Source organism: Anabrus simplex, chromosome 1 (assembly GCF_040414725.1).
Source record: "Anabrus simplex isolate iqAnaSimp1 chromosome 1, ASM4041472v1, whole genome shotgun sequence".
In the NCBI taxonomy this organism is placed as follows: Eukaryota; Metazoa; Arthropoda; class Insecta; order Orthoptera; family Tettigoniidae; genus Anabrus; species Anabrus simplex.
Genome location: NC_090265.1, coordinates 547,779,149 through 547,803,057, shown reverse-complemented (window position 1 = coordinate 547,803,057; position 23,909 = coordinate 547,779,149).

Genomic DNA, 23,909 nt, shown 5'->3' with positions numbered 1-23,909 from the left:
GTGTGTGGTATTAACCTCAGTGTGTTAATGGATAAGAGTCCTTTCATATTCTATACAAAATGAAAATGACCTTGTATTTGCATGGGTGATTTCACAACAATGAAAACTGGGGCAATCACTGTCTTTGAAATGTTGAGCAGAAGAACTGGAAACTACAGTTCAAAGATTCATATAGCACAAATCCCTGGTTAAAGGGAAGTGCGTGGACTTTGGTGTGTTTCCTCGTCCGTTGCGTGCACCATGTGCTTACATTCCTTATGTTATGCGTCTGTTCTCACTTCGCTCGGTTGTCTAGTGTAGTGCTGGTATAGTCCAATTTTTTTAAACTTAATTACTTCACTTTCCTTCACTGTGTCATGCTTCAACACCATGCAGTATCATATCCCAAGTAATTACAAGTCTTGTTTGAAGACATTTAACAAATTATAGGAATCCTCACCAGATCATGTCAACGTTCATATCAATGGGAGACTGTGATACTATCAATTTACATACAGAAACATCCTGTAGTGAAACAAATTTTGCTGCATTCTAGCAGATGTAAGGCCATTTGCTCTCAAGCAGAAAGAGATCAGAGTATTTCAAGATCTCTACAACTTATACACTCTTCACAAGCCAGAACAAAATGAAGTTAGGTCTACAGGGATCAATACCACACATGAACATTGGCAGCATATGAAGGAATGAAGGTGAATACGATGTATGGAGGTCAGCATCAAGGGGTTAAAAGCACAATGCAATATTTGCAATGAATGGATTAACACAATACATTGAAAGTTAAAAAAATGAATGCATAAAGTAGTACTTGAACCATGCTTTTCACCTCTTTAGGCAGGTATGCTTCCTCTGAGCTAAATGACACTCACATGAATAAACTTAATATTGTAGGGCTATTCTCCGCTGTGCATGCCATGTATTATATGTAGCCTACACCTATGTAACAGTCCTTCAAGGGATTAATCATGAACTATGTACTCATTCACAGCATTCAGAGTGGAACTGGCGCAGTGGCGCAGTTACACAATAGAGTAATAGAGTCAATTAAAGAAAAGCAAATACCAGTTTTCAAATACCTTCCAATTCAAAATAACAGCTAAATTTTTGTACATTGTTTTATGATCCCCTCACCCCCTCTGCAAAAAGTCTGTTTTGATACAAACTTATCGATAGTTCCCTTGTCAGACGTTTTCAGAGTAAAGCATAGAACAAGATAATTATGACAACTGATACTAACTAAAAAACATACTTCACCACCATCCCTTTCTGGACAGTTTGACAAGAGAAGCTACCGGACCTCTCAACGACTATAGTCTGGAAATCGTGTAGGGTGAATTAGCAAGAGACCAAACTGGTGTGATGTGCAGCATTTCACAGTCATCCACAATCCCTAAAACAAGGTTTATGAATAAGGTACGACGAATGTGTAGTCATAACTGTTATTCCAGATCAAGTGGCTCATCAGGTAATCATGATAGGAAGCTTGATAAATCCATGCAGAAAAGATTCAGATATCTTGTAGCCTTGCTCAACCTTATCTGGATATAATTTATAATCCTGAAGAACTATCAATCACTACTGATCTGCATTTAGGGCACTCACCCAGATGGCAGATTCCCTATCTGTTGTTTACCTAGACTTTTCTGAAATGATTTCAAAGAAATTTATTGAACATCTCCCTTGTTAACTTACTCCAATCCATAACTCCCCTTCCTATAAATGAATATTTCCCCACTTTGTCCTTTCGAATTCCAACTTTATCTTCATATCATGATCTTTCATACTTTTAAAGATACCACTCAAACTTATTCGTCTAGTCTACTAATGTCGTTCCATGCCATCAGTTCACTGACAGCTCGGAACATACTGCCTAGTTGAGTAGCTCGTCTCCTTTCTCCCAAGTCTTCCCAGCCCAAACTTTGCAACATTTTTGTAACTACTCTTTTGTTGGAAATCGCCCATAAATCAAGCTGCATTTTTTTTTTTTCCAGTTCTCGAATTAAATAATCCTGGTGAGGGTCCCATACAGTGGAACCATACTCTAGTTGTGGTCTTACCAGAGACTTACGTGCCATCTCCTTTACATACTCAAAAAACCATATGCAGAGATCTGCACCCTTTATTTACAATCCTATTTATGCGATTACCCCAATGAAGAACTTTTCTTATATTAACACCTAGGTACTGCAAGCTGTCCACTTACAGGTACTTACAGAGATCCCCATAAGGGACTTTAACCCATCAACACAGTAATTAAAACTGAGAGGACTTTTCCTATTTTTGAAACTCACAATAACCCATCAACACAGTAATTAAAACTGAGAGGACTTTTCCTATTTTTGAAACTCACAACCTGACTTAACCCTGTTTATCATTATACCATTGCCTACTGTTCATCTCTTAACATAAGAGGTCATTTTGGAGTTGCTCACAATCTTGTAACTTATTTATTACTCTATACAGAATAACATCTGCAAAAAGCCTTATCTCTGATCCCACTTCACTCATATTTATGTACAATCAAAGATAAATGTAGGGTTTTCCACCTGTTCAATACTACAAAATAGTGAAATTATTAAAACACATTTTTGTTGTCATTTTTGGTACCGGTTTCAGCAACTTCATTTGCTATCATCAGCCTAAGATATTAATGCAGGACATTTTAATAACTACATTATAATATTTATAACATATGTATGTACATAAACAATATAGATGGTCCATTGATTACATTGATTACATTCTATGAGGAACTGTTTTTTTATAAAAATTGGTCACTGACTATGGTCTTCTACCTACTTATATTTTCCAACAATACTCTAGAATTTAAACTAGCTGTTAGTATATTATTTTAAAGATTGCTCATGACAAAATGTTTTAAAATGTTTTTATACCTCTTCAAGGTCAGTTGTATGTCTTTAACGGCTGAATAATATTCACTTAAAAATAAATTTTATCTGAAACTTGGTGTTAAAATTAATTTTATGTCTAGTTACAAACAGTTGACAATGCAAGGAGATGTACATTTAAAAGATGTATATAGAAAAAATCTTATGACTTTTCTAGAACCTCATAAGGATTGATTTAGTCTGTTTTTCAACTAAGTAAGTTTTACGGTATATGCTCAATTGTAAATAACAAAAACGTATTTTAGAATGTTCTGTTTATGTACATACATATGTTATAAATATTTTAATGTAGTTATTAAAATGTCCTGCATTAATATCCTAGGCTGATGGCAAATAAAGTTGCCAAAACCAGTACCAAAAATGACAACAAAAATGTGTTTTAATAATTTCACTATTTTGTAGTATTGAACAGGTGGAAAACCCTACCTTTATCTTTGATTGTAAATTTCGTTTCAGTATGGATCAAAAATGACAGTTTTGACTTTGAATCTATTTTCTAGAAATAGAGCCACCCATTCAGTCAAACTTGTCTAATCCTATTGCACTAATTTTTGTCAGTAGTCTCCCATGATCCATCCTATCAAATGCCTTAGGTAGGTCAATTGCAATACAGTCCATTTGACCTCCTGAATCCAAGATATCTGCTATATCTTGCTGGAATCCTACAGGTTGCCTGTTTTATCAGCCATATGGTACTGCCTAATAGTCCTTTTAAGACCTTCGTTTCTATCACATTTATCTTTAACTACAACAAAGACAGCTTCCTGATCAATAATGCCATCTATTACTTTGGTTTCTCTATAGAGTTCATCTGGTTTTACCAGCACCACATCCAGAATATTCTTCCCTCTAGTTGGTTCCATCACTTTGTGTATCAGCTGTCCTTCCTATATTTATTTGCCATTTGTTGGTCATGCTTCCTGTCATTCACATTATCTTCCCAAATGACATTTGGTAAATAGAGATTTCCCGCTACAATCAGTTCATACTTGCCAACTTTTACGGTTTATCCATAAAATTTACAGAAATTGCAGCATTTTGCTGTGTTACAGACGGACGGATTCATTTTAAGACTTTGCAGACAAAATTTGAAATGTTAACGTTCTATAATCACCCCACTTCTGTGCAATTGATTGTGTGGGTCGAAGGCAAGTCCACAATAGTTGATAACTCATTCTTTGATATGTTGTGTTTGATGCAGCCCTCCATACCACCCTATCCTGTGCTAACCTTTTCATTTATACATAACTGCTGCATCCTACATCTGTTCTAACGTGCTTGTCATATCCATACATTTGTCTACCCCTACTGTTCTTACCCCCTACACTTCCCTCATAGACCAACTGCGTAAGTCCTACGTGTCTTAAGATGTGTCCTATCATTCTACCTCTTATCAAATTTAGCCACAACAATCTCCTCTCACTAATTTGATTCAGTACTCTTTATTCGTGATTCAAACTATCCATCTCACCTTCAGCATTCTTCTGAAACACCACATTTCAAAAGCTTCTGTTCTTTCTTTTTTTTCTTTCTCTCTTTCTTTCTTTCTTTCTTTCTTTCTTTCTTTCTTTCTTTCTTTCTTAGAGTTCTCATCCATGTTTCACTTCCATGCAATGCCAAGCTACAAACAAAAGTCTTCAAAAACATTTTTCTAATTCCTATATCAATGTTTGCAGTGAGTAAATTTCTTTTCTTAAGAAAGGATTTCCATGCTTGTGCTAGCCTGCATTTACTGTCTTCCTTATTTCTGCCTTCGTTAGTTATTTTACTACCCAAGTAACTATATTCATCCATTTCCTTTAAGACTTCATTTCCTAATCTAATATTCCCTGCATCATCTAACTTCGTACGACTGCACTCCATTACTTTTGTTTTGGACTTCTGGGCTGTAGTGCCATGGGGTTTGGTTTTATTTTCAACTTGTACTTCTCACCCAAAACTCCGTCCATACCATTCAGCAACTTCTCCAGATCTTCTGCAGTCTCACATAAAATATCATTGGCAATTCTCAGGGTTTTGATTTCCTCTCCTTGGATGTGATTCCCTTTCAAAAGTCTTCTTTGACTTCCTTCACTGTCTGTTCTACAGTATATAAAGATTGAAAAGGAGGGGGGACATAAACTGCAGCCTTGCCTCACCCCTTTCTGGATTGCTGCTCCTTTTTCATAGCCCTCAATTCTTATCACTGCAGACCGATTTTTATATAGATAATAGATAATTCTTTCTCAGTACCTGATCTCAATCACCTTCAGAATCTCAAATAGCTTTGACATGATTGGTACTTTTAACCGTGTGATGTCTGTGTCATCATTGAAATTCAATTTTAAGCCGGTATAACAGATCTTCCACATGAATCTTAGGTCTCTGCAAATTCTTTGCTCCACTCTGTTCGCTTGTGATTTACCCCATATTCTTTGATGATGCTTTTGTTTAAAGGGGCCTAACATCTAGGTCATCGGCCCCTAATGGTACGAAATGAGACAAAATGGTATGACAATTTAAAAATCCATAATCCTCCACTGACCAGAATTCGAAAACGTGAGGACGAAGAATGAATGGATGGATATGATATGTTCATTTAATGGTTTAAGACATTTGTGCTTTGACATGTTTTAATGAAGTGATTGACTGCTTTGAGTGTTTGTTATAATTTTATGTGATGTTCAGTGATCCAGGTTCCTTTCGATGTTTTAGTAGATATCGAGATATTTGTTCAATATTTTCATACGCTATATTCCTATTGTAGGATTCATGATAAATCCAACAACAAACATCATGTGGTATGTTCTGAGCTGTCAGCGGAGAGATGGCGTGGAATGACATTAGTAGACGAATAAGTTTGAATGGCGTTTATAAAAGTAGGAAAGATCACAATATGAAGATAAAGTTGGAATTCAAGAGGACAAACTGGGGCAAATATTCATTTATAGGAAGGGGAGTTAGGGATTGGAATAACTTACCAAGGGAGATGTTCAATAAATTTCCAATTTCTTTGAAATCATTTAGGAAAAGGCTAGGAAAGCAACAGATAGGGAATCTGCCACCTGGGCAACTGCCCTAAATGCAGATCAGTACTGATTGATTGATTGATTGATTGATTGATTGATTGATTGATTGATTGATTGATTGATTGATTGATTGATTGATTGATTGATACTTCCAGACATTTAAAGAATCATATTCTGTTGATTTTCCGCCAAGTCTGGAAACGTTGGCAGTGACGTAATTAGGGCCTAGTGCCTGTTTACTTCCTTTCTCGTGGAATACAATGTGCCTTTAAGTACGGATGATCATACTGGTGCTTTATTTAAGATTTTTCCCACATCAGAAGTTGCAAAGAAATATAGCTGTGGTCGCATGAAAACGACATGCATTGTAAATAAAATGGCAAAAAAGGCATCATCTGAAGTTGTTAAGTGCCTTTAGAATGGACCATTTTCTTTGGCAATGGATGGAAGCAATGATATGAATGCTAAGTTGTACCATATCCTATTGTTACATTCTAGGATATTCCACGGGAAAAAGTAGTGAGTACTGTGCTATCCATACTAGCATTAGATGGGGACTCAACAGGGCTAAACATAGGTAACCTGAGGTTATTGCAACTGAGTTCTCATAACATACCAACTGAAAACTTTGTGGGTTTCTGTTATGGTAGGACACAAAAATGGGGTTTCAGCAGTTCTGAAGTAACAAAACTTCAACAACTTTTCACTTAGTGAAATAACAATGACATAGCAAATTAGAAACAAGACTTAGAAAGATCCAAGATTTCCGAACTTGAACATTCTTCGGCTACAAGCACCTAGTTTTACAATTTTTGGGTTCCCAGCTCGATTTTACAAAGAATATACATTTACCCAAAGGGCAGAAATCCCCTAATACCTGGAGCACTTGCTCCCAAAATTGCAATATCAGGCCTCTCAGAGGCAATTTTACAACACTTGAAAAAGAGCTCACGCGCTCTCAGTTTTCAAGCCTATTCCAGGCAACACAATATGAAAATCTAATAATCACTGGCCTTACAAGGCACTATTTACAAATAGCCATCTTATTACACAGAGGTATCTAGTACCCAACCTACGGGGCCTTAGTGAAAAAGAACAGGTTCAATAAACGGCCCGAGTATAACTGGAATGGAGTCAAAGATTGAGCTCCCCCCCAAAAAATTAAAAACCTACAGGGCACTTGGCCAACCAAACAGGGACTAATCCCAAACTACTAAGGTAGCGCGAATGGAGATAACTTCAATACATTGCAGAAACAAATGCGATACCTCAAACCAAGATGAAGGTGAACTTGAGAGGGTATATCACTCTCTATCCCCGGTTTACAGTTAAAGATTTATGAAATTTTACATGAGCCGACAGGAGATTTACATTTTAGAGAAGTTAGTTACATATTTAAGGTTTCGGACCTTTCCCTCAGGTTAAACTGCGGGGCAGAGAAATAAAGATGTTAAATGTCCATTACCTTACTGAAGAACTGCTGACTGATGAAAGAGGCGCCTCCTGCCCCCTGCTTGACACACACACAGTTAGTTAGATGACGATGAAAAGTGGCCAAGAGACGGGAAAATCTGCAGTTTATAAACCTTTGGGGAAAGTTCGAGACCTTTCACGAATAAAACAGCCACAGTTTACACTTCATATCGAAGAAGAAATATGGGATTGGTTAAAAATAAATTAGAGAAATTCTTGATTGGCTAAATTCAAAACTAGTGGAAAGAAAAAATAAATATTGCCAACCCAAAGATGAATGAATAAAATTTAGTAAGAAAAAAAAACTTATGATTACAAAATTTCTTCAAAAAGGTTCTTTCACTTCGCACCAGGGTGCATGATCATAGTTTTCTAGCAGTGACATCTATGAGAGAATGTCCCAACCTCTTGATGAATGGAAAACAAAAACGAGTTGAAATTCACACAGTACTGGAAACTTCACGATAACAAAATTTTAGTGGTGCCATCTTCAGAGATAATTTATAAGTTAGTCCAGTTTCAAGTTCACTGTTTCTCCTGTAGAGGAGTTCTTTGAGGCGCAAGATTTAAATGTGCAGCGTAGAGATGTACCTCCCAGTACACAGATGAATAATTTTTTTCATCAGTGAGAGGTTACTTTCGTTCTGCCTGTGACTACATCATCAACAAGTTTCCACTCAAGCATCCTAAGTTGCTAGGTTGGACAAAATTGAAGATGCAGTTTCCTTCCATTCGTTTTTCTTGGAAAAGTTTCTTATCATGTTATGCAGGGAAGAGAATGAAACTACAGATGAGGTGGTGAATGAGCTTCAGAGCCAGTTCACAGCTCTTCAGGTAGATGACACTTTGGCTGCAAATCAAGATGCTGCAAGTGATTCCAGTTGGGCACAAACATCAAGAATTCGTGAAGCCAATGGACTTCTTAAGTATAACTGAATTTTTAGAGTAATGCTCTCTATTCTCACCATACCTCATAGCAATGCAGAATGTGAACTTGTTTACAGCCTTGTGAAGAAAAATAGAACAGTTCACATCATCCATATGCAATGAATCTCTGGAGTCTATTTCTAATTTGAAGACCAGGAGTTCTGGTCCCTGTTATGACAAAACATTTTCTCAAGACTTTTTGCAGGAAGCTAAAAAGGCCACAACTATGACTTCAAAGTCAAACTAGCATGTGATTTGCAGTGTATTATATTATGAAAATCTAATAATCACTGGCCTTACAAGGCACTATTTACCAATAGCCATCTTATTACACAGAGGTATCTAGTACCCAAACTACGGGGCCTTAGTGAAAAAGAACAGGTTCAATAAACGGCCCGAGTATAACTGGAATGGAGTCAAAGATTGAGCTCCCCTCAAAAAAATTAAAAACCTACAGGGCACTTGGCCAACCAAACAGGGACTAATCCCAAACTACTAAGGTAGCGCGAATGGAGATAACTTCAATACATTGCAGAAACAAATGCGATACCTCAAACCAAGATGAAGGTGAACTTGAGAGGGTATATCACTCTCTAACCCCGGTTTACAGTTAAAGATTTATGAAATTTTACATGAGCCGACAGGAGATTACATTTTAGAGAAGTTAGTTACATATTTAAGGTTTATCAAGGAGTCCCGTTATGTATGCTCCAAACCAATATTCACCACACCTGCTGCTGTTTAATATGGATTTCTTCTTGACTGTTATGTTCATTTACAAATCATTGGCCTATGATGTAAGTAGATATTTCAGTAAAGTATCTTGTTTGAAGCATGAATTATTTTATTTTGTAGCCCAGATATTATTATTATTTTTGTCAAGCTTATGTCAAAAGTTGACAGTGTCATATGTGAGTTTTACTGATAGCCCTTTTCAAAAGTACTTTCCACATCATTTCTCACATAGCTGATTATCTTACCGGTATCAAGTAATTCTGAATCAGTGTCAGCCTACTCTTTCCCGGTCTGTACACTCCAAAGATGTCAAGTTGCCTATTATCTTGAGAAATGAGCCTTAACACCTAGAATTTTAAGTTCGTCATCTTTAACTTTTTCATGGATTACAAATTCCTTCTTTCTCCAGAATGAATACTCCCCTTCCTACAATTCCTATCCTATCTCTACGATATACACTCCAGTTCTGTGAAAAAAATTCTGCATCCATTACCTATATCATTTCTCAGCCATCTCAGCCATGATTCAACTCTTATTAGAATATATGGTAAGTATGTATCTATTAAATTACTAATTCTATTCCTTTTTTTACAATACTTCTGCAGTTCAACACTAACATTTTTATATCATCCCTACTTGACTTCCAGATCCCTGCACCCTTATCACCGCTCCTTAGACCACCCTGTTTCCCTGAATGTACCTCTCTATAACCCTTCTAAACAAATTGCCTAACTTATAATTACCACTGCAGTTTAAATGAAGGCTATCTGAGTGCAGATCCCTATCTCGTACCCACCCATTAGAATCTAGAAATTCTCACTCCCATCCAAAAGCTCAATGTAGGAAATTCTGCAGGTTTTAGTGTTGGCTACCAAGTGGTTTTCTTTTTTGCTATATGCTTTACGTCGCACCTACACAGATAGGTCTTATGACAACTATGGGATAGGAAAGGCTTAGGAATGGGAAGGAAGCGTCCGTGACCTTCACTAAGGTACAGCCGCAGCGTTTGCCTGGTGTGAAAATTGGAAACCACGGAGAACCATCTCCAGGACTGCCGACAGTAGGGTTCGAACCCACTATCTCCCGCTTGCAAGCTCATAGCTGCGTGCCCCTAACCGCACAGCCAACTCGCCTGGTGTCTACTGTGTGTATGATTCGAAGCAGTGTTTCGATTCATTCAAGTGTGTGAATCGATTCAGAGGAACGGCGAGCTCACGCCACATGATTCAGCTGATTCGCAGCAGTCAGTGCTGAGTGATTTGCAATGTTGGAAAGGTAGTTGAATCATAATTCCAAAGTACCTAGCTAGTATATAGGTAGGCTAAGGCTATTCTACTTATTATTTTAATGAATTAGTATTATAACTTAGTTGACATTCGACAATTAATTCAACTGAACTCTCTACCCTGCACTGTGACTATGAATTATGTTCATGAGCACTCAGAATTGTCTGTTTTATACTGAGAAGAACCGCTCAGTATTTTCTCAGTTCGTATGTCGCACCATTACACAAGACTTCAATAATTGAATCACGAGGTCACCAGTGTACGTGGACAGTGAGCCGACTGGCGCAATAGCTTTAATAAAAAGATGTTGAATCAGAAAACCAGAGGGCTACTGTATATCTCTGTATCCTATACAAAATATGACGATTTAAAAATCCTCGACTGATAGAAAAAGATATATCTTCAAAGATGACCAAGCAAGTTGGCAATGTGGTTGGGGTCACGTAACTATGAGTTTGAATTCGGGGGATGGTGGGTTCAAATCTTACCGTCAGCAGCCATTAAGATGGTTTCCTGTGGTTTCCCATTTTCAGACCAGGCAAATGCTGGTACTGTACCTTAATTGAGGCCACACCCTCTTCCTTCCCTCTATTCCATCGTCGCCATAAGGCCTGCCTGTGTCGGTGCGACGTAAAGCAACTTGATTTATATTTAATATGTAGACTACATATTGTGAACACAGGTATTTTTTTACATCTAATTTTATATATAAGAGCTGTGACTTTCAGAGTGGAAAACCAGAAGTTAGTGTATAAAATTTGAGTTATGTCTATTATTATTATTATTATTATTATTATTATTATTATTATTATTATTATTTAACTACGCAAGTTTTGACTAATATAATAAGCATGTATAGTACTGCACAAGTACCTATTTTTTCATACACTATTTTTAACTTGTTTCGTGTTATGTACTTAACATGAACAGTGAAATTTCCAAGTTCTTTGAAATCATTTAAGAAAAGACTAGGCAAACAATTGATTGCAAATCTCCCACCTGGACGACAGCTCTAAATGCAGATCATTGATTGTGTGTACAGATATTTTTTCATCTAATTCTCTATACTTATTTAATGGAATTGTCACTGTGGCAAAAGGCTTTGTAACATCAAAACTAGACGTGAAGAGGAGGCTGCAGTAGAAACCTGAATCTGAAAGCTAGATGACGCATAGGAAAGTAGTTCATAGAAAGAAGACCAGATGGCAGCAGTAAGCATTGAATGTTTCTGCTGTCTGAGCAGTACACACTACACAGGTGTAATATGACCGATGACTAATGTGCCATGAATCGGATCACTGTATCGATTCAGTAAAATGAATCGAATATCCCATCACTAGCAGGTATAAATGGTATGAGGAATGAACATATGAAGAATTTTGGTGCAGAGACGTTGGGGTGGTAAACTAATTTAATTGGTATATTTGTTCCAAGATAATCCTCCAGAACTGGCATAAGGCAAACAATTATGGCATTCTTGAAGGCAAAAACTACCAGGAAGTTCAAGCCTGTCCACTGAGTCACGTTTTCAAACTAACACTATACACTGTACTTAACAGAGCGACATATTTTAGACTAATCTGATTAATCAAGAGGAGATTTCAGACCAGGATGATTATGCACAGACCAAGTCTGAACCTTATTCAGTATAAGGAAGGATTTCAAAGGGGCCTTTAAATTGATGCTGTTTAGTCGATCTGACGTCCGACTCGTTGGCTGAAGGGTCAGCGTACTGGCCTTCGGTTCAGAGGTCCCGGGTTCGATTCCCGGCCGGAACGGGGACTTTAACCTTAATTGATTAATTCCAATGGCTCAGGGGCTGGGTGTTCGTGCTGTCCCCAACATCCCTGCAACTCACACACCACACATAACACTATCCTCTACCACAATAACACGCAGTTACCTACACGTGGCAGATGCCGCCCACCCTCATCGGAGGGTCTGCCTTACAAGGGCTGCACTCGGCTAGAAATAGCCACACGAAATTATTATATTATAGTCGACCTGACTGAAGGCCAACTAGATACAGGCCATAAGGATCCCCCTCCACTTCACATAAGTCGCTGGCCATTTCACTTCCCGCCAGTGACTTTTAGGATGATCTCAATCTCATAGCAGTGAGGCTATCAATGGTGTTGAATGGTTTAAATGTCTGCGAACATTGTGAATTATGCCCACGTCGTGTTGTGTGCGTGGTTGTAAAAGCAATTATAGTTCAAAACAGGCTAATATTTTAGTGTTTAAATTTCTTACTGCAAAACTAGGCACGGGAAATTCGGGTATAGACGATTCACATTGGAATTACTTGAAAAAGAAACAAATTGTTAAATTAACATGAAAAATTTTGTAACTCCTTTTTTGATGAAGTCTATGTAAAAGGTAGAGGAAGAAGGAAAGGTTGAGGGATTCTTTTAGTAGTAAAAGTGGAGAAAATAATACTACCTTAACTACAATACAAACTTCTTTAAAAAAAATAAAGACGCGTTGGTTTGTTTCCATGTAAGAACCTAACGTCACATTTCTTAGAAGAAATTCAGGTCCTGAAATTATTAACAGCTGTAGGTTATAAGGTAGTATGCATAATTTCTGATAACAGTGTTAATAGGAAAATATCTGAAGAGCTGTGCAAAAGCAATTTACAAACTACTTTTCAAAACCGATTTGACGAATCACAATTTTTTTGTAATAGACATGTTATAGCCTTTTGGGCTTATGCCGCGTCAAGAAAAGGTGAAATTCTTTACGTTTTGCAGAGAACTTTGCTGTGCGCCATCAGAAAAAAATCTCGACTGTCCTCGAAAAAGGATTCTAAAGGCTTCTATCATTAATTTTATTATGAGTGTAAACTTGATAGTGTATCAGCAGTTCTCATATGGATACTTGTGTGCCGATACATTTTGGCAAAAGCCTAGGAAAGCACTGCATGTTGAACTATGAGCTCCTTAATACCATTAACGAAATTTAAAACAGACTGTCAGTACCTTAGATGGTTCACGAGTTATTTCAGGTGGATATCTTAGCTGAAATAAAGTGTAGATAGGATGTACACCTACCTGGATACCTCGCAGTTGCAGTCGACAGGGTAGCTTCTTGTGATGTAGACCGGGTCGGAGGTGTTCCGTGACTATTCTCCTTAATTGATAGTATGTGTTTTTAAGTGGCGGATCATCCAAGAAGTATTTCTGCCGACATATTTTACTTTTGAACAAACACAGCGGGCTGTGCTATGTGACATCTCTTCAAAATAATCGACATCCACGACTTACGTTGCGTTCCGGACGTCGTCTTAAAGTTGTCGCGTACAGTTAAGACAATTACACGTTGCACCGTCATACTCAATAACATTGTAAGGAAGTTTCCTTCGTCAACAAAATACCGGTAAACACAAGCAGTGGTCAGGGTATTAAATGTGGGATCTGATAACTATGTACACCTACCTGTCGGAAAGAATTGGAGCGAACTCAGGCATTTTAGATTACACGTTCCACTCATGCGTTTTGGTGGTTGCATATACAGCAAGGCGCATCTTCCCAGTCTCGAGTTCGAATTAATGCACGCCTCTAGTATCCAGGTGGGTGTCCCTACAGTAGCCGTCGGTTTCTGTACTTAGCCTAGTCATTCGTGTACATACCGCTGCATACAGTGCAAGAATGCGTATCCTTTATACTTATGTCATACTCTGTCAAAATAGATCTCTGTAGAAATGAAAGAAATGAACGCCCTCGTCGCTTGTTGATACGTTTTTACGGAATGGAGAAGGCCCGTGGTTGGCTATTAAAATACTCAGCAGACGCTTTGCAAAACAATACATGTCTCGGCCAATGTCACTCTGCACGGAAATGGGCAGGGCAGTTTCGTAAAATCAGTCGAAATAATTAGTTTGTACAATTAGTACGTAGAGGAACTGCCATTTGGTTGCATCTAGTAACAGCCTTAATTGTGTTGAGCATAAAACATCGCAGTTTGCCATCTCTTACAACACCACGACACGCTGCTCACGGAAGACGAGCACCAAATTATTTTAAAATAATTATAGCAATGAAAATTGATGCCAATATATAATATTTTAGTTAGAAAATGATACTTTCTTGGTGTACAGTGCACCAGAGATCGTATTATGTACACATTTTGTTGATCATTTAAACTGTGTCGCATTTTTCGACAACAGTCTATAATTCCGATAAGAAGTGGGTGTAGTAACAATCAGTAAACTCATTTTCAAACGAGCTCTCTCTCTGTGCGAAGTTATCAGTTGTGCGGTTTGATATTTTTCAAACTTTATTTGAACAGTTTTTAATTTAATTTTATGTGTATTATAACATTTCCGTATCGGCTACAGAGTATAGTTACTTTTTAATGAAAAATGAAACCAATTAAAGTGGTATATAAGTCCAACGTATGGTAATTTTCTGAAGGACACGCGCAAGATGTGAGAGCTTCAGAATTACTAATTTACATATTAAAGCCGAATGAGATTGAATTGAAGTATCGTCAACTGCCATCACCAGCATTCTCCAAAATGTGCAGGTAGAAAGAACAAGCTTCGAAACGATGGTAATAGCAATTTTTATATTTTTTACAAAATGCGCTATTTTTCTTCACAAAAAATTGGACTTTCATTTGTTCCCATTTACTAAATTGTCTGCGTCCGCCATTGCGAAGTAATTTGAACGTTCACTTACCAATCCATTCTTAACATTGAGGTATCGGTACTTGGGATACCTTAAATTTATTATACCATTTGTATGTCAAATTTCCTTACCAACAGGTCTTTTTTTTGATTGAGCGAAAGTTTAATTTTCGCACTTCCGCATGCCATTTTTCCCAGTATTCTACGCGAATTTCATTTGTAGGCCTATGCATTTGTATTTAAGAAAGTCTGAGCAATTAAAAATCAAGAAAATTTGAGGACTAGTTTACTTTTTTGCAGTTATTCTTAAGTTACCAACAGCATTCCTGTACTTTCACATGGTTCTAACCCAATTTAGTTTACATTTATACACATATGGAATTTCTGGATTGCAGGGGCCATTTGATGTTTAAATAGAAGTCCTGTGTAATAAGATCAAGCAAGTTTTATTTTAACACGTAGTTCTTTCAATTTCGTATATTTACCTACCTATACTAGCCCACTGCAACCACTGCACCTGACCCTATCGACGTAACTATTGTGGACATTTTTCCCGCTGAAGGAGTTCCTTAACTTGCTAGTAAATCTAGCGAGACGATCTTGTATATACATACAATTTATGCTGCCATTTATTGTTTGGTCACTGAAAGTTTTGCTCGGAAAAAATTTAGTCCATTTTTGAGTATTGGAGACGCGGGAAATCAATCGAGTTTGAATTTATACTGCATACTCATTCCTGTGATACCTATAAAAATGCTTTTAGTACTGTTGTGGTATCAGTTCCATTTTATTAGATACCTTCAGACTTCAGTATTAAACCAGTACAAATGTCAATAGTTGAAAATTTCGGGATGACTTAGAAGAATTTATGATTATTAGTGGCTGGGTATAAAGCATTTGTGAAGATCAACAAAAAACAAACAAAAGAACAGAATTGATATGTCCAAAATGCAAGTTTCATGGAAATAGCTGGAAATTAGAGCTTAGGACTCCGCGACCTTAACTTCAGATATTACGGGAACTTACTGCGCTTAAAATTCCAATTCCCATTTGATTGAAGTTTCATTACATTCGGATCTGGGAGAATCTACCTGCAGTATATACAGCTTAAAAGATTCCACACGTTTTAAGGAGTGCTTCACGTCGCTCTAGAGGCACATTTGACGAGGACGAAGTGGCGACGTCCATAAATTTAATGAAGTTAGGAATTCTACTCACTGCAGCTGCAATTCCAAGTACATAGTACGCTATCTAGAAACCTTAAAGCCTAACAAAATAAAACCACTCAAAACCGAAAGCTATCAATAGGATATTAATTTGTTGAAGCATAAGAGTGATGAGAAATTGCCTGGCTAAATGAAGATACGGTATGAGTGAAGTTCGTGAAGATTATACAAGTCTGCTGTGCCGCCACGATCACACCAGAATAGAACACACGAAGAGCAGCTGTCAACGACGAAATTGACAGTGAAATGTTAGTGATGGGTCGCGTGATGCAAAGCTCTCGATGCATTCTGAGCAAGCGATGCAGTACGTGCCTCATAATGCTATCTCGATGTCGTATAGTGACGTCAGGCGCATGAGCTCTTTGTCTCGAGGCAGTGCTGGGAAACGTATCGAGAGCTCTCGATGCATTTCGAGCAACTGATGCAGTCCATGACTCGTAATCCTATCTCGAAGTTTAAATCGGGACATCATGTGCATGCGGTGTTATATCCCTCGACTATACTTCGCCTGCTGAACACCTAATGACGTCTCCGAAAACCTTAATAAGCAAGTTGCTTTACGTCGCACTGACACAGATAGGTCTTATAGCAACGATGCGACAGGAAGGAGCTAGGAGTGGGACAGAAGAGGCCGTGGCCTTAATTATGGTACAGCCCCAGTATTTGCCTGGTGTGAAAATTGAAAACCACGGAAAAACATCTTCAGGGCTGCCGACACTGGGGTTCGAACCCACTATCTCCCGAATACTGGATAATGGCCGCCATGAGTGATGTCACTTACTATACACTAACGAATATTGTTACAAGACTATAAATAAGGATAGGCCTTCATCATGATCATTAGTGTGTGCTTCTACACCGTATACTACGGAACGGAAAGAAGAAAAATACTACACGGTTACGGACAATCGTCTTGATAACAAACAAAACTGTGAATGTGCATTCTGTTCGCTTACCAGTGAAACTAATACGCAACATCTTATTTACCTCACTCAAATAAGTAAGGCTATTAAGATGTTCTATAAACATAGAACCTTATATCAGATGCCTAAACATCTGATTCGGTGTTTACCACCAGGATTTTTATCTACGTACGCTGCTCCTTACGTAGATGCCAATCGATGTAGCCTCATGCAGACGCTGTCGACGACATTACAAGCATCAAAGTGAAAACCACATCGAATGCGATTGCGATGAACCTAATCCGAAGATTGTAAACTGTAGACAGTGTATGGATGAACTTTTTCCCCTTCTTTACAGTACCTGATAACGATTCAGAAAGGAACTAAACACATGGATGACATCAAGGTACGAACTGCACCAACTTCTTCGTGAGGCATAGCACGCATAGTATAATATATTTTGAAAACTTAATTTCATAAACAATAAATATTTTGAGTAAACTGAATGTTGCAGGGGGCATTACAGTTTTGGAAGCTTGCTCCCTCTTCACAGTTAGATGTTAAGGAGGACAGCAACCTTGTGGGCAGTATAACATAGACTGAAGTATAACCGGCAGTAGTTTGTTTAATTTTGTAAATAATTGCACAATAAATATTTCATTAACATTGAAATATTCTTCTTATTACATTCCCTTTGCCTCTTCATACATATCAAATATTTTGCTCAACTAAGTAGAGATGCGTTTTAGGAGGAGGAGGAGGAGTGTTGATAGTTATTTGTCCGTCGGATGGAGACGTGAAGCCTTGAGCAGACCTCTCGATGCTATTCGACAGAAGAAGGCTATGTGCCACTACCAGGTTTTACCCTCTCCCTTCCTACTACCATATATCATATCATTCATTTTATCTTATTATCTTCCCTGATGAGGTTGACGTCAGGAAGGGCATGCGGTTATTAAAAAATCCATCTTAACAAATTCACCTCACCACAAACCCAACACCGTAAAGAAATGGGACAAGCTATGGACACACGTTAGGTTAAAACGTCATGCACCCTTAGCCAGCAGCCCGCATTTCAAATCACCCATGCTGTGACGTCACAGCTCTGTCAGGAGAAGGCCTGCGCGTTCGGTTATGTAAAGATAAGCATGCATTTTTAAATCTTCTGCGCTTATTACGTCACAGCCCCATCACTACTCCAACGGGGAGACGACAAAGAGGGTGTGTGAGGTTAGGTTACCGTTCGTGGCCAAGGTTAGGTTAACACACGTGTTAACCACACCTACAAGTCACCTCACTAGTTCGGCTCCTCCAAGGGGAACCCGTCTGAGGTTAGGTTGGCGTTCCTAGCGAGGTTAGGTTAAAACATCATAACCTCAACTACCAGTCACCTAACCGATTGGACTCCTCCAAGGGGAGCCTGTGTGTGAGGTTAGGTTAGAGTTCGTGCGCAAGGTTAGGTTAACACGTCATAATGACGTCTTAACCTCATCTGCAGGTCACCTAACCGATGTGTGGCTCCTCCATGGGCGCCCGATTGATTCGGCACCTCCAAAGAGGTCCGTGACCTTTCCGACTCGGCTCCTCCAAGGGGTCCCGTCCGATTCGGCTCCTCCAAAGTGGCCCGTGAGGTTAGCATTGCCCTCGTACGTAAGGGTATGACGTCATAATCTCACATAGTGGTCAAAACACTCCAGGTTGGCCAGTGAAGTTAGCATTGCCCTCGTACGTATGTGTGTGACGTCATAACCTCACCCAAGAGGTTCTAAAACACTGCAGATCATTCCCCTGAACAATTACGCTCTTCCAATGGACTCTGTGAGGTAAGGCTTGCTCTCGTACGCAAGGTTATGTCGTTATTCAACGTTCAATTGTTTAGAACCTACATTGCCTTACTACTCAACTAGGTGTCAATGACCTCGCGTCAGAATATACACTGCCTTACTACTCAACTAGGAGTCAATGACCTCGTGGGAACATGCTGACTCAGCACCCATTGTTTTAGAACATACATAGCTCATCTACTGTGGGCACAGAATTAAATGTGATGGAAAAATGGAACTGCTATTGAAGTCTTTCAGTTCTACAGATTCGCGGGTCAAACACGAAGTATTAAAACAAATATCGCATGGCCTCAGCTGCCGTGGTGCAGAACTCATGATGTGTTCTTTAGGTCTACCAGTTTCGATGATCCGATTGTACTGCTATATAGAAAAGAAAAAGGGATTCTTCTGGAACGGATATTATGGGTGAGTCACGGCCGACTTGATGCGTCGCTCTAGCTGGCTCCTTACCGGCCTTGACAATTGGGTACACGCACTATAATCGGAGTAGTTACACAGCTCGACACGTGGTGCTGCCGGCCTAACTATTTGCGGTAGAAATGCATACTTCTTTACGGGAGAGATATTGACTGTGATTACCGATTTATCGTAATTTAGAGTTATGGAGTTAATATGGGTTAATACTGTTAAAACGATTAATCCTAAAGGTTACTTTCGTTGATATTTGCCAAAATAATGTCGTGAAATGAAACTGCGGAGAGATGGAGTAGTCCAGCTGACGTTTTGATATTGACTCTGATTGCTGATTTATCTTAATTTAGGGAATAAAGAAGTATGTTATATTGAATAATACTGTTAAAATGATTAATTATAAAGGCTACTTCCATTGATATGTGCCAAAATAACGTCGTGAAATGAAACTGCGGAGAGGTGGACTAGTCCAGCTGACGTTCCATAACTGTGAGGAATAATAGTAATCGCTTTTATTATCATGGCATTTAGATACATAGCAGAACTTACCACAATACTTTTGTCTTCTGATGTTAATCTTGAGATTAAGAGTCATTGTTCAATTAGAGTTTTAAAATTCTTCAAGTGCTGCTCCCAGGAAGGGGGCTGGAAAAAACATAAAATTCTTACCTTTTTCCTATATTCGTTATATGGATAACATAAATATTTCGACTCAAACATGTTTACATTTTAATTTCAATATATATAGTTTCAGATTTCATTTCATTCATACCTTGCACTAGAATTGTAATACCGGGGGAGTTAGCCGTGCGGTTAGGGGCACGCAGCTGTGAGCTTGCATCCAGGAGATAGTGGATTCGAACCCCACTGTCGGCAGCCCTGAAGATAGTTTTCCGTGGTTTCCCAATTTTACATCAGGCTGTACCTCAATTAAGGCCACGGCCGATTCCTTCCCACTCCTAGCCCTTTCCTATCCCACCGTCGTCATAAGACCTCTCTGTGTCGATGCGACGTAAAAAAATAGCAAAAAAGAAGGAGCAGAAGAATAAGGAGAATTTAAAATAAAAATTCACTGAGAGAAAAGTATTTTGAGTCAATACATTGTAAACTGTTCATTGCTCAGGTAACAACACTTCATACGTTGGCCTTGCCGTCATAACAGTAATGGTTCTTATTTGTCAGTGTTTAAATGTTAAAGTTCAGGTTATCTTGGAAAAAAATGTGTTGTGTTGCTGTCATATGGCAAATACGACTCCGCCTAAAGGATTATTCAATGAACGAAAATTTAGGGGTAAAAACATACCTGATTAGCGTGATTAGCTGCCTCCCCCGGAGGCCCGGGTTCGATTCCTGGCCATGCCAAGAAATTTCAAAAGTGGTACGAAGGCTGGAACGGGGTCTACTCAGCCTCGGGAGGTCAACTGAGTAGAGGGGGGACCGATTCCCACCTCAGCCATCCTCTAAGTGGTTTTCCATAGTTTCCCACTTCTCCTCCAGGCTAATGCGGGGATGGTACCTAACTTAACGCCACGGCCGCTTCCTTCCCTCTTCCTTGTCTATCCCTTCCAATCTTCTCATTCCCAACACAAGGCCCCTGTTCAGCATAGCAGTTGCGGCTACCTGGGCGAGGTACTGGTCATCTTCCCCAGTTGTATCCCCCGACCCGAAGTCTCACGTTCCAGGACACTACCCTTGAGCTGGTAGAGGTGGCATCTCTCGCTGAGTCCGAGGGGAAAACCAACCCTGGAGGGGTAAATAGATTAAGAAAGAAAGAAAGAAGATAAATACCCGAAATAGAAACGGAAAATAAGATGAAAGTGCTAACTGCTTTGAGACACTCCGTAGCTTTCTCCTGGTCTACAGAGAATTCGTGAAACGATAGTGTCCCTTTCCTCTTTTTTTTCCTGTTTGAAATACAAAAAGGCACACAGCAATACATATTCGAGTATTTCCAAAAACAGTTAAATAAAAGCAAATCACTACACCAATAAAAAACCGAATTAGCGCATAAATTAAAATTAATGTTTAGGACGACTTTACAGGGAGAAATCAGTTTGAGCCACTCGTTACATTTTTTCTTGTTTGCAGAAAATTTCTGCTCGAAGTACAAAAAGGCGCACAATAATGTCACAAATTCCAAGATTTGTAAACACAATTTAAAAAATATAATCACCACACTACACAATAAAAAAATAATCTCACTAGCGAATAACTATCAGCACTAAATATCAAGCCAACAAGCACCTCATTGCGAACAGATTGCCAAAATTTACGACAGCAAAACAATATAAATACAACTGGAAATGCAGCAATTGGCGGTATACAGGTCATGAGCTCTAGCTACGTTTGTGACTAGGAGGCCAGTGCTCCAGTGGCATTATGGTGAAACTTTCCAAGTACAGCTTTATGCTGGGCTTCACAAGCGATTGTCAAGGCCGTTATAAGGAGCGCAGAGAGGGATCCAATCTGCCGTGGGTGAGTTAATATAATCGTGTCGGATGATACTGAGAGCGCCACCAGAAATCTTGGACATGCCAGCAACAATGACATGGAGTGCCAAGATTTATTACCGTCCGTTGCAAGCAACTCAGTGTTGAAGACATCCTAGGGATACGAGCTACGAATTTTAGTTAATAACATATAATAAAGTATGAGAATATATTCTTTATTTTTCCTAAAAATTACAATCCTTTTCTTAATTATCGTTATCCGGTCGATTCGATTAGCAGTTTGCCTTTTTCACCACTACGAGCGCTAATGTCGTTCAATGCAGAGTTTCACCTAAGCTCTTCTAACTACATTACATTCGGTGCGGACATTTTTCAAAAAATCAAAAAACGTCTAAGGGTATTGAACCAAGGAACACATTACAGAATGAATTATGTAAGTAAGTCAATTTGGCTAGCATTTGAATCAAAACGAAAACGAATAAAGGAACGAGCGATTTTAGCCAGTATTTGTATTTAGGTCGAAAGTTGTTTTCTTTTTTAGTTTGATAGAGTTATCCAAGACTCACAATTTGAAACCTTTCCCGGCCCTTTAGCCCTTAAATTTTGGGCACAATTGCTAGTTGCTTTACAACGCACCAACACAGATAGGTCTTATGGCGACGATCGGCACAATATAAGAAATCGCTTAATTTTACGTTTTTCTGTAGTATGAGGACCCCTCCCTACTTTGTCTGCTAGGAATATTTTCAACCTTATAATCCAGTATCGCGGTTGGTATCGAACCCGCGAACTTGGGATCATGAGTCGGACGCGCTACCAATGATCCACCAAAGCAGCTAGTAAGCAATACTGACTAAAATCAGAATAAGACAACTCTTTCTTGTCCCATAGTGAACCTATGGCCTTTGAGTTATAAGGAGCCAGAATCCTAAAGTCATTACATCATATCAATTACAGGTCATGAGCTCTAGCTACATTTCTTATCTTTGACCAGAGACGGCACGTGGAGGAACAGGGCTGACTCTCATTCTCACGCTAGAGAAACTAGTACGTGTAGAATGTGCAAGGATATGTCGGGACTATTTTTCTAACAAAAATACATTTTAAGAAGAGTTGGCGACCTGTGCATCTGTGAGGATGGGGCCCTACCTTTGATGAATTCGAATGCTAAAGATGGCACACACACCCAGCCCCCGAGCCATCAGAATTAACCATTTAAGGTTAAAATCCCCGACCCAGCCGGGAATCGAACCCGGATCCCTCTGGACCAAAGGCCGGCACGCTAACCATTTAGCATTGAACCGGACACATAGCTGATTATCTTATCAAATAATTCTGAATCACCATCAGCGCTACCCTTTCCCGGTGTGTACACTCCAAAGACATCACGTTGCCTATTGTCTTTAGAGACGAGCCTTGCACCTAGAATTTCATGTTTGTTATCTTTAACTTTTTCCTACCTCACAAATACTTCTTTCACCAGAATGAATCGCCAAAGATGCTGCGGCAACAATTTAAATTCCTTCGATAATTGTTGAAGTGTTGCTGGAAAGAGATAGAATTCATAATTGTGTTTGGAGAGTTAGTTGGACATGTATACTGTTTCTGCATGAGGCAGAAGTATTATCCATTGTGGAAGTAGGTATTGGAAGGAGATAGACATTCATAATTGTATAACTGTTTGATGGAGATCAATCGTTCGTTCGCTCGTTCGTTCGTTCGTTCGAGAACGTTTTCATTCCCCACCCTGAAGGGGTGGGGCGGGCCACCTGAAGGGTTACGCCCTCCCTCTGGCCGGGAGCTTGGGCGGGGTTGGGAAGATTTGTGAAAAGTGGGAGATGGGAAAAGGCGATGTGATCAATGGAAAATGAAAAGCCTCTTGACTAATGGGGGTTTAGTGTTATGGAGAGTATTTATTGTAATAACAATACAGAGATGTAGACATATTACAAAGAGATTACATGATTATTAAGACATATATATACCAGCGTAGCGAAGGTTTATACTAAGGTGCTAAGGGTAAGGTGAGAGGCTAGGGTGGGAAACACAGACGAGATGTTAACTAAAGATGTGAGGAGTAGGCGAAGTAGATCAGATGTAGTCGAAGTTGG